Source organism: Petaurus breviceps, unplaced genomic scaffold (genome assembly GCF_028583685.1).
Source record: "Petaurus breviceps papuanus isolate PSGF00001 unplaced genomic scaffold, PetGlider_PUasm1.0 189, whole genome shotgun sequence".
In the NCBI taxonomy this organism is placed as follows: Eukaryota; Metazoa; Chordata; class Mammalia; order Diprotodontia; family Petauridae; genus Petaurus; species Petaurus breviceps.
Genome location: NW_027185809.1, coordinates 29038021 through 29048797, shown reverse-complemented (window position 1 = coordinate 29048797; position 10777 = coordinate 29038021). Strand labels below are relative to the sequence as shown.

The 10777-nt window shown below is 40.3% G+C and overlaps 1 pseudogene; it reads right to left on the bottom strand.

Annotated features, from left to right (window-relative positions):
* Window positions 1-218: 218 nt before the first annotated feature.
* On the bottom strand, window positions 219-5756 carry LOC138164372 (high mobility group protein B3-like; annotated as a pseudogene).
* Between the last annotated feature and the right edge of the window lie 5021 nt (window positions 5757-10777).

The following is a 10777-nucleotide window of genomic DNA, read 5'->3' as shown; positions in this document are numbered from 1 at the left end:
CAAGGCATTCTCATACACTTAGTTATCCTCTCAAAAAAAAAAAAAAAAAGGAAATAAGATTGGTTTAAGATGATCTGCTGATGAAGCCATGATGGATTTTTGTAATCACTCCTTTTCTTTCTAGATATATGCAACATCTCTCAATAATCTATTTTGGGGTATTCCCTGGCTCCCACTTGAAATCAGAGACAATGTTTATGCTTCTCCAGTGATAAGGTGCCTCAACCGTGATCTTTCAAATGATGGCTGATAATGGCTCAGTGATCATATCTCCCAGTTCTTTACAGGCAAGCTGTAGTTGGGTCAGGTACTCCAATTCATTCTAGGACAACTAGGTAGCCCTTTAACAACTCTTTATATGAAGGGCCTCAGTTCTCTATTGTTCATTTCTCTTGCTCTTGTCTTTTCCCTTTTCAAGACCCTTCTCAGTGGAGCAACAAAAGAATTGAGCAGCTCTGCCTTTCTCAGTAGTGACCCCATCTGTCCCAAGACAAAGTCTTGTCCCTCTTGATCCTCTTTTTAATGTAGCTAAAGCCTTTCTTGGTGTCCTTAGTTCATCTTTACAATCTCACCTTTTCTGCGCTTTCACATTCTTTATGTCATGTTGTCACATTCATCATATTTGTGTTACATGGCCTTCCATTTTCTGGATATCCAAATAAGTGAGTGAATCTAAGTTGGTTGGTGAGAACTCTCTATGCATCCACATTGATTTCTTCACACAAATCCCATTTTTTCTTTTTCATTGGAACTGTTTCCCTTTAGGTTTTTAGAATTTTATTCTTAAGCATCTCTTCTTCCAAAGGCTAAAGTATTTTTATCCATGGGATCCTACCAATCATCACTCTGTATGCTTTGAAATATGCTTTCCCAAAATTTGGGCCAGACTGTGCCCAGATTTCCTCTCCTGACACAAAATCTTGGATGGAGTGGTCACATCTTTCCAAGCTTCCCCCATTCATCCACGCAACCAGTTCCTCCAGTCCGGAATGAGCTCCCTCTGTTGTTTCCACCACCTTTTATTTTTTATTTATTTTTTTTGGGGGGGGGAAGACTGATTAATAAACTTTATTACAGAAAATGAATGCATCCAAAAAGGTCCCTAGATAGATACACTTTTTGACAAGAACATAAACATGGGAGAGACACTTTGACAACAGTTGCTACATTAAGCCCAGATTTTTTGATTGTATTTGTCTTCCCTCAAAGATCATACCTCAATGAGGGGAAAGTAAAAGGAGAAAGGGAGGGAGGTGAGAGAAGTGACACAAGAGCATTAGAGACTAAAGTATTGGAAATATGTATGGACAGGTTGGCATTGCAAAAACCAATCAGACCTAGCTCCAGCCCCAACCAAGGCATCACAAAACAGTCCCAGTCCCTAATGGGTCAGCTTCCTCTGATAAGCAAATGTTTTTCCTTAATACCTAGAATAGCTTCAGTTTTGAAGAAATCTAAGTAGCAAGCCACCATCCCGACAGCCACTGCTTGGGTTCTGCCTTCTCTTGGACACGTATTGTTCTGTTACTCTTTAAAGCCCCTCAACATGCTTCCGAAAATACCAGTTCACAGGGCGCTAGAAAGTTTCCAAAATTCTAGGGTGGGAACAGCTAAGGAACGAACCCAACTCGCTAAATGAGGGTTTCATTAAGATGCCCTTTACTTGAATGCCACCCTTTTGCCCAAGCAGTTTGTAGTTTGCAAACTAAAATGACAATTCAAGGACGAGGGTCAGAACAGGATCAAAGGATTCAGAGCTGGAAGAGCCAGGTCATCTAGCCCAACCCCCTGACTCTGCAGCCCCAATGGGCACATGGGGAATTTGCGTGCCAACATGATGCCTAGGCAAATACTCAGTAAACAAGACTGAACCACAAATCACAGGGCACAGCAGAGGCCTTGGCTAGCCTTCAAACCAGCTTTTGCTCATATGTGAAACCAGACATGTCAAAATGCCCACCAGGAAAGGACATCTTGTGCCAAGCTGGCCCAGGTCCCATGTCCCACGTCCAAAAGACTGCCTGTGGACGCCATACCCTTAGCTCTGTCTACTCCTAAGACTTGCACCTTGGGATGAGTTTATAAATCAGGCACAGAAATGGAATTGTGGTACAGTGGGGAACCTAGGAACATAGGCTAGCAACTTCTTTAGCCCTAGGTGCCAGCCCCCCAGAGCTCAATATCTGTGAGAAGAAAAAAAGAGGGAAGAGATGCAGAGAGAAAAACGAGGGCTGAAGAATAAATATGCACTCAGCACCCAAACCCCTTAATGGCCCTTTACCACAGACTGTTAGAGGCTCCACAGGTGACCCCACTGGTCAGAATGGCTCATGTCCACAAGACAAAATCAGCCCTAAGCCTTTACCAGAATTGAGGATACAGGGAAATACTGCCCCAGCACAAAGGAAAAGCCAGCAACAAAAGACCATTTGACCAATTTTAGAATACAGGACCACAGAAAACAGGCCACACCTCCATGCCCTAACTTAACTTTAACTGAAAAGTGACCCGATTATACCTTTGAAAGCTTAAAAATTTTGTTTAAAAGACCACGAGAAAGGTTCCCTTCATACACATAGGACACATTGGATGAACTCTTCCAATTTTAACCTAAACTGCTGGACTATAGTGCTCTGAGCCACAAGAATTCCACCTCTTTCCAGACACTCAAGTTTTCCATCACTCTTCTCAAAACACTTCAGTTTTTTTCAATGGGGCCATCCCCCCACTCTAACTCCCAAATCAACTAATTTTCTACATTATTTTTAGTGATTAAAAGGAGGGAAGGGGATGGGGGGGGGAAGACATTGTAATTGAGGGACAAACATGTTGCAGAGTCTCCCTCAAAGGTCTTAAGTATCCCCACCTATATTGGGGAAGGGGTGTGTTACACAACCCCCACTTAGTAGCCATAATTGTCCTTCCTAGAAGTGGTAGCTGACCCAGGAGGCTGGAGAAGAAGCCACTGATCAGCTATGTCATCTCTCCTCTATGCCTTGGCAGAACTGTGAACTTTCTAGTGCTTCTCTGGACAAAAACTTGAGTGCTACACCAAAACTGAGGGGAGGTGGGAAGGAACCCCCAAAACAAATTTGAAGCAGTACCTAAAAAGGATTTTTTAAAAGGCACATTTTAGTACATATAGCAAATGCATACCCAACTTAACCAGAGGAGGGGAGGATGTCAGAACCTGTTCAGTGGAATTAGCCTCAAACCTCATCACCTGCTTTCCAGTATTTCTGAGAGCTTTAACTTATAGGCAGTAGAGGCCAAGAATGGTCGCTTTTTCACTCATCTACACATTCCCCCCATCCCCTATCCCCCATCCAGGTGAGTATTACCTGCATACCATCTTAATGCTACTCCTATATCAAAATGACAGAGGAGCTTAATGCAGATACTCCCTTGAACATCAATGCTCAGGTTTGGTTTTATTTTTTTAAACAGGTGGGGGTGGAGGAATAACTAGGAAATAGCTTTTCTATGGCTACCAGACTCATGGGGACATGGGGCTTCTAAAGTACTGTCTTGTTCTGGACTGTTAAGTCTGCTTGAAACCCAGAAATTCTGAATGGTGTGAAGTTGTTAAAAGTGTAATACTGGGGCGGCCAGGTAGCACAGCGAGTAAGAGCACCGGCTCCAGTGTTGAGAAGACCTGGAGATCGAATCCCGGGCTCAGACACTTAGCACCCACCCAGAAACACCTGGCCATGTAACCTTGAGCAAGTTACTTAACCCCAATTGCTTAGGGGTGGCCAGGTGGCTCAGCGAGTAAGAGCACCGGCTCCAGTGTTGGGATGACCTGGAGATCAAATCCCGGGCTCAGACACTCAGCACCACACCCAGAAGTAACTGGCCGTGTAACCTTGAGCAAGTTACTTAACCCCGATTGCTTAAAAAAAAAAAAAGTGTAATACTGTTTATTTTGCTTCAAAGACATTTCAGAATTCTAAACATACAAAAAAACAAACAAACCCTGAAAGGTTCCAAATTTGTGTTTAAGAACAGACTTTTTTGTTGTTTTGTTTTCCCTTGCATCATGGCCCTGGCTTTCTGTTTGACTGATAGAAGGCAGAACTCTACAGTTTCAATTTAAAACTACTGCACTTCAACTAAAAAGAAAACCAAAAATCCAGACTTTTATGTCAGCTGACCCCACCCCCAACCCCCTTGTGACACGTAAGAATGGGAGCTGGGTACTATTTCACTACACATACAGAAAGACAACTTTTAAGCTAAATGGACACCCACTGCAGTGTATCTGCAATCTACCCTCACAGTGTACAATAACCATAGTTAAACACCACCTTACAAATTAAAAAAAAAAATGCCTGAAAACATTTGTAAATGCTTTTTACACCAACAACAAAAGTGCACAGAGTGAGGAGAATATGAGAACACCTTTTCATTTCTTAAAATGTTCAGAATTATGTACCACTTTAATACAGTTTCTGGGTGCTCTGAGATACCCATAGCCACTTCATGTAAACCAGTTACATCTATCTAGAAGCACTTTTGAGCAGCTGTGTGATCACAAGTCAATTAAACCTAATGAGGGCAATCAATCGACAGCACAAAGGAGAGGCGTTTCATTTAAAAGTGTTTCCCCTACTCTATGGTATTCACATGGAGACAGAATATGGTCGTTTCGTTCATCATCTTTATCATCCTCCTCCTTCTCGTCTTCCTCCTCTACCTTCTTCCGGGCAGCTCTAGCTACCCCCTTTGCCCCATCAAACTTCCCTTTCGACTTATAATCTGCAACATCCTTCTAGTATTTCTCCTTCAGTTTGGCTGCCTTATTATTATAAGGTTGCTTCTCACTGTCACTCAGATTGTTCCACATTTTGCCAAGCTTCTTTGCCACATCCCCAATGGATATGCCAGGGTTTGTAGACTTGATCTTGGGACAAAATTCCGAACAGAACAGGAAGAAGCCAGATGGTGGCCATTTAGGTGCATTAGGATCCTTCGCTGCCACCCTTCGCTGGTCCATAGTCTTTCATTTCTCTATCATATCGTACCTTATCAACTTTGGCCATCTCATCAAACTTGGACTTCTCTTTCCCTGACATAGTCTTCCACCTCTCCAAACACTTTTTAGAAAACTCTGCAAAGTTAACAGGAACCTCTGGATTCTTCTTATGTTCTTCCTGGCAAATCTGCACAAAGAAGGCGTAAACAGACGTCTTGCCCTTTGGTTTCTTGGGGTCACCTTTAGCCATAGTGAACTCTGTATTGTTCGCTAAGTCTCTCCAACACCTTTTAAAAAGGACTATCACTAGGGCAAACCAAGATTGTGAGTTATTTTTTTGAAAGCTTCACCAGATGTCTGAATTGAAATCCCTCATCACCACTATATGTTCTGCTTCTTCTTTGATCTTCACTGACATACTCCATCATGTTTTTCCACTAAATCCTGAACTTCTTCAAATGAATATACCTTCCTAAAATCTGATGGTGGAGCAGCAAGCAACACAGCCAAGCACCTACCCACAAAGCTTCTCCAATCAAACCTAAAAAATGCACTGAATTCTGATGGGGAAATCCAGAAAAAGTCACCATGATTTCTTCATTCAGTCCAGGTCAGCATAGGGAGACAGATCTGCTAACACTGGGGACTGGGTCAGGGAGGAACTATGTGGAGCACTCTAGAACCCATGGAAAGGATGTGCACTAGGGCAAGAGAAAGTCCCAGATTCATGTGGGGCACCTCCAGGCTGTGATAGTAATGGCAATTAAAGATTCCCCTGTATTGGCTTGGTTTTCAAATTGATTGTATTAAAACCCAGAGTTTGTTAATCCCACCTGTGGGATGGGCTTGTTGATGTGAAAAGAAAGTCCTGAAGTGGGAGGAGCTGGTGACGTAGATTTGGAGAGACACTGGAGAGAGGCGGAAGATCTTTTTTTTTGGAAGCAGCACCTCGTGGAGAGAGAGAGAGACTAAGAGGATTGCTGGTGGCCGCTTTGAATTGCCCTGGACTTTTGAGACCTGCCCCCTGAGCTGCCAAGGACTGAGGAGACATGGCTGTTTTGCTGGTACTTTGTCTGTCTGTTTTGATGTTATTTTGCCAAATTTGTCCACTGGTGAAAGATTGTCCTGTTGAAGAAGTCCTGGAACCTGGCATTTGGTTAAGAAGGCCTGAGACTGTCCTGCAGACAGAGAGTGAATACTGTCCACTGGTGAGAGACAGTACTGTTGTTGCAGGGGTCTGGAGACTGTCCTGCAGACAGAATGAATACTGTCCACTGGTGAGGGACAGTACTGTTGTTGCAGGGGTCTGGGAGCCTTTCTGTTGGTTCAGAAGCCCTGAAGAAGGATTTTCTTGTTGTATGTTTACAGAAATCCTGGGAGAGGGCTTTGCTAATGTGTTCAGGGGTTCTAGGGCTGTTCTACAGACAGAGGATAAATTCATGAAGGGACTGGCAATGTATCTTATGGCCTTGCTAAGCCTTGTCTCTCCAGGAACTAAGATTGCTGAGAACTTGCCTTGTGTCAAGATGAAGAAAAGACCTCCATTTGGGTATTAAGTGCTGTGTTTAAACTTGATGTAACTCTGGGGTAGATTCAATTGTGATCCAGGGGTGGGGAACTTTTCACCTTTTTGTGTTCTATGGTTGAGCAAATGAATGTATTTTACTTATGTTTGGAAACTAATCTCCATTTGAGAAGAGGGGCTTTGTGGTGGACTTAATTAAGGTATAGCCTAGGGGTGGAGAAGTATTTGGAACAGAGACTTTGTAATTGATTGAATGATTGGAAAGTCCTGGGGTGGGGTAGGCCTTGGAGATTATTTAATCACACTTAGTAAATGCTGTATTTTGAATGATGTCATGTTTTGATCTTCTCTGTTCTGGGTTTGTTACTGAATAAAATAGAGAGCACCTATGCTGGTATTTTGAACCTGGGAAGTTGCCTTTCCTTGGCATTACATTACACAGGCCCATATTGGTGCCCTGTAACAGTGATAGGTGCCAACTTGCAACTGAACCAAGTTCTCAGCACCAGGCAAACTGAGAAGGACCTGCACAGGTGTCAATTCCTGGATAGGATGGCCCTAGGCAGTATATGGAGAAAGGAAAAAGTTCAGAAGCAAGCAGCAGCACTTTGGCTCAGATCACAGGAGTAAGGTGAAATCTCAGTTCCAGTATCTAACCCAGTCTGTGAAGAAATAACCAGGACCTGCAGTTCTCTTGTTCTAAACCAGCAGAACTTCTTAATTAGCTGATAGGGACTGAGTCTAATAACATTTTATGAAATTAAAACCCACAAGGAACATCATAACCAATATCCAGAGCTTCAACATTATACAAAACAACCCCAAACCTGTAGGTAGTCAGAAAGGCAGAATTCAAATACCACTATCACTATTCAAATAGTCACAGTCAGGATCATGGATGTTAAGTATCCAACACTATAAAGGAAGAGAACTTAAAATATGAAATATCAAAAAGGCAAAGGATATATAGACTTACAGTCAAGAATGACTTCTCAAGGAAAACTCAATATAATGCTACTTGTAAAAAAAAAATGGGTCTTTAGTGAAACTGAAGATTTCCAAGCATTCCTGATGAAAAGGCCAGAGCTGAATAGAAACTCCGAAATTCAAACATAAGAGTTAAGAGAAACATAAAAAGACAAACAGAAATGAACAGTTATAAGGGACTAATGGATAAAACATTTACATTCAAATATGGGGAGATCTATCTTCTCTGAACCCTATCATCAAGGGTCATAGGAGTTTAATTAGTAAAGACCTAGGAGTGCTTCTGTTATGTCACAATGATCTTGAGAATGAAGAAGGGAAGAGCAGTACACTAGGGAGAGGGTGGGAGGGGAAGAAAAGATAGAGATAACTACATAATCAGGATACGAAAGTAGGTATCTACCCAAGAAGAGAAGAGGTGGTGGGAGGGAACAAATGACACTTTAATCCCTCAAATGAACTGGTCAAAAAAAGGGAGAATACACACAACAGGGAAATGGAAAAAAGAGGAGGGGGCTTTAGGAAGGTAGATTAAGGAAAGGATTAGTCCTAAGCAAAATGAATCCTACAGATGGATTTATAAAAATATTTATACCTCTTTTTGAAGTAGCGAAGAATGGGAATCTGAGGGAGTGCCCATAAGTTGAGGAATGAATGAACAAATTATGGGATAGAGATGGGATGGAATAATATTAAACTAAAGTCTTATCAGTGTAATAATCATCGAGGATTCCAGAACACTAATGAGGAAACATGGTAATCATTAAGAGAAAAATGAAGAGCAGAATAAGACAATGAGAAGGAAGGAAAAGTTAAGTTAAAAATGATCTCACCTAATTAGGTGAGGTCATTTATAATATATACATCCACACAAACAAGGAGGAGGGAGTGGGGAGAGTGGCTGATGGCTTCAACTTCCCTCATGGGAACTGGTTAAAGGAAAGAATAAATAAACACAAATAAAAAGAAGTAGGTACAGGAATACATTTTGTTCAACAGGGAAATAGGCAAAGGGAAGCAAAGAAGAGGTAATTAGGGAGAGGATAGATTAAGGGATTAGTCCTAAGCAAAAGAGACTCTCAACAGTTTACAAAAATATTTGTAGCTTTTTCAAGGTAGCAAAAAAAATGGAGAACTGAGGGGGTGCCTATAAAATGGGAAATGAATAAACAAGTATGGTTTAGAAAGGTAATGGAATACTATTGGGTTGTAAGAAATGAAAGGGATAATTTTAGAGAACCCTGGGAAGACCTATAAGAAATTTTGCACAGTGACGTAAATGGAACCAGAACAATTTATACAAAGACAGCAATAAAGACAAACAACTTTGAAAGAATTAGGAACTCTTATCAATGTACTGACCAACCACAATCCCAGAGGGTTAACGATGAAACATAGTTCCCATTTTCTGATAGAGAGGTGAAGAACTTAAGAATGTAGAATGAAGCAATTTTTTTTGGACATGGCCAATGTAAAAATATATTCTGATTGACTTTTTCTTTTGTTCTGAAGTTGGGGCTTGGTGGGGGGATGGAGTTGGCATGTGAACAAGAGGGCACATTTTTGCTGACTAAAAAACACAATTCTGGTGCGGCCAGGTGGTGCAGTGAATGAGCCCTGGCGTAAGGAGGACCTGAGTTCAAATCCAGCCTCAGACACTTAACACAAAAACTAGTCATGTGACCTTAGGCAAGTCACTTAGCCGCAATTGTCCTTCTCTCCCCCCTCCAAAAAAGAAAAAAAAAATTTTAAAAATACACAATGCTATCCCCTTCCCTCTTACTTATTCTGTGTCTTTTGAATAAAGTAATCCCACCCAGATCCATAGATTCATTCTATGCTCTCAGTGATACCTAAGAGGCCAAATTTGCCACTTTGTGTTAGAATCTCTAGTTCCTCATTTGTTGCCTAAGATTTGGGCATTTATTGATAACTGAAACTATAGGTTTTACTAATTTTTACTGTGTCTTAAAAAATAGCAAAAGGACTTAACATTTAGTAGCTGTGTGACCTTGGGCAAGTCACTAAATCTCAATTGCCCTGCTCTCCCCCATCCAAAAAGCAAAAAAAAAAAAAATAGCAAAAAAGATACATTCAGAGAAAACTGGGAGGTGAGAAATAGAATGACAATTTGCACAATAACTACAACACTAATAGAAAACAATTCTGAAAGACCTCTAAGAATTAGTACCAAAGCAATGACCCAAAAGAGATGATAAAGCATACTTCCTACTTCTTAGCTGAAATGTGAACTAGAAGTGGACATGAGTCATTTGGTGGATAAATTTTGCTTGACTAAATTATAAGGAAGAGTTATTGTGGGAGTGGGAGAGATAGGACTACTTTTTGAGGGAATAGGGAAGGGTCAGTGATACAAAAAATCAAATGGTGCATCAATGAACCAGTCAGAAATAATTAAAGAGGACAGATAAGAAAGCAGAACTAAAACTATTAAATTTGAATTATCTTTTAAAAGCTATACATAGAAAATGTAAAAGTTCAGTTTCATAATAAATCCTTTGTTATTTACATCAAAATGCCCAATTTTTTAAAATTAAATTCACAATAAAAGAATTCTTAAAAACCTAGCAAGTAGGACAGTTCACTTGGAATAGAGTATAAGAGAGTAATAATTTTAAGAAGACTGAAAAGGTTAGAACCACACTTAACAGTTTTAAATACCAAGGAAATAGTTTGTATCTTATTCATTAACAGTAATGAAGTATTCAATGTTCTTTAGCAGAGAAAATGAACAATCTTTGTGTATGATATTTCAGTGTTAGGTATTCAGGTTTCTAGGATATTTCCTACCAACAATGATAACTAAATATTAATGATACATAGAATGATAACTAATTATAGAACTGGAAAACGATAACTAAATACTAATGATATATAGAATAGTTTTGAAACCAAAATCAAGCAATAACAACTTTATTTCTACCACCCATAAAATGCTATATGGGACAACATATGCCTTAAATTTGGGGGATTTTGGCTTGAGTCCTTTTACAGATTACTTGTTTGTGATTCTGGGCAAGTTACTTAACTTCTCAGTGACCCAGAAAATGCTCCAAGAGTTTCTAAGTGCAGAATTGGTGTCATCTCCATGTGTAAAGGGGGTTTTCTCACAGGTTAATTCCATACACCAATAAAATCACACACCTACTTAAAAAAAACTCTCTAGTGACAAACCTCACGGGGTTTGAGATGTGAAGATATAGAAACAAAAAGAAATGCTACTCTCTTCACTAGTATTTTTATTATTTGCCATGATTAATGTATTGTTA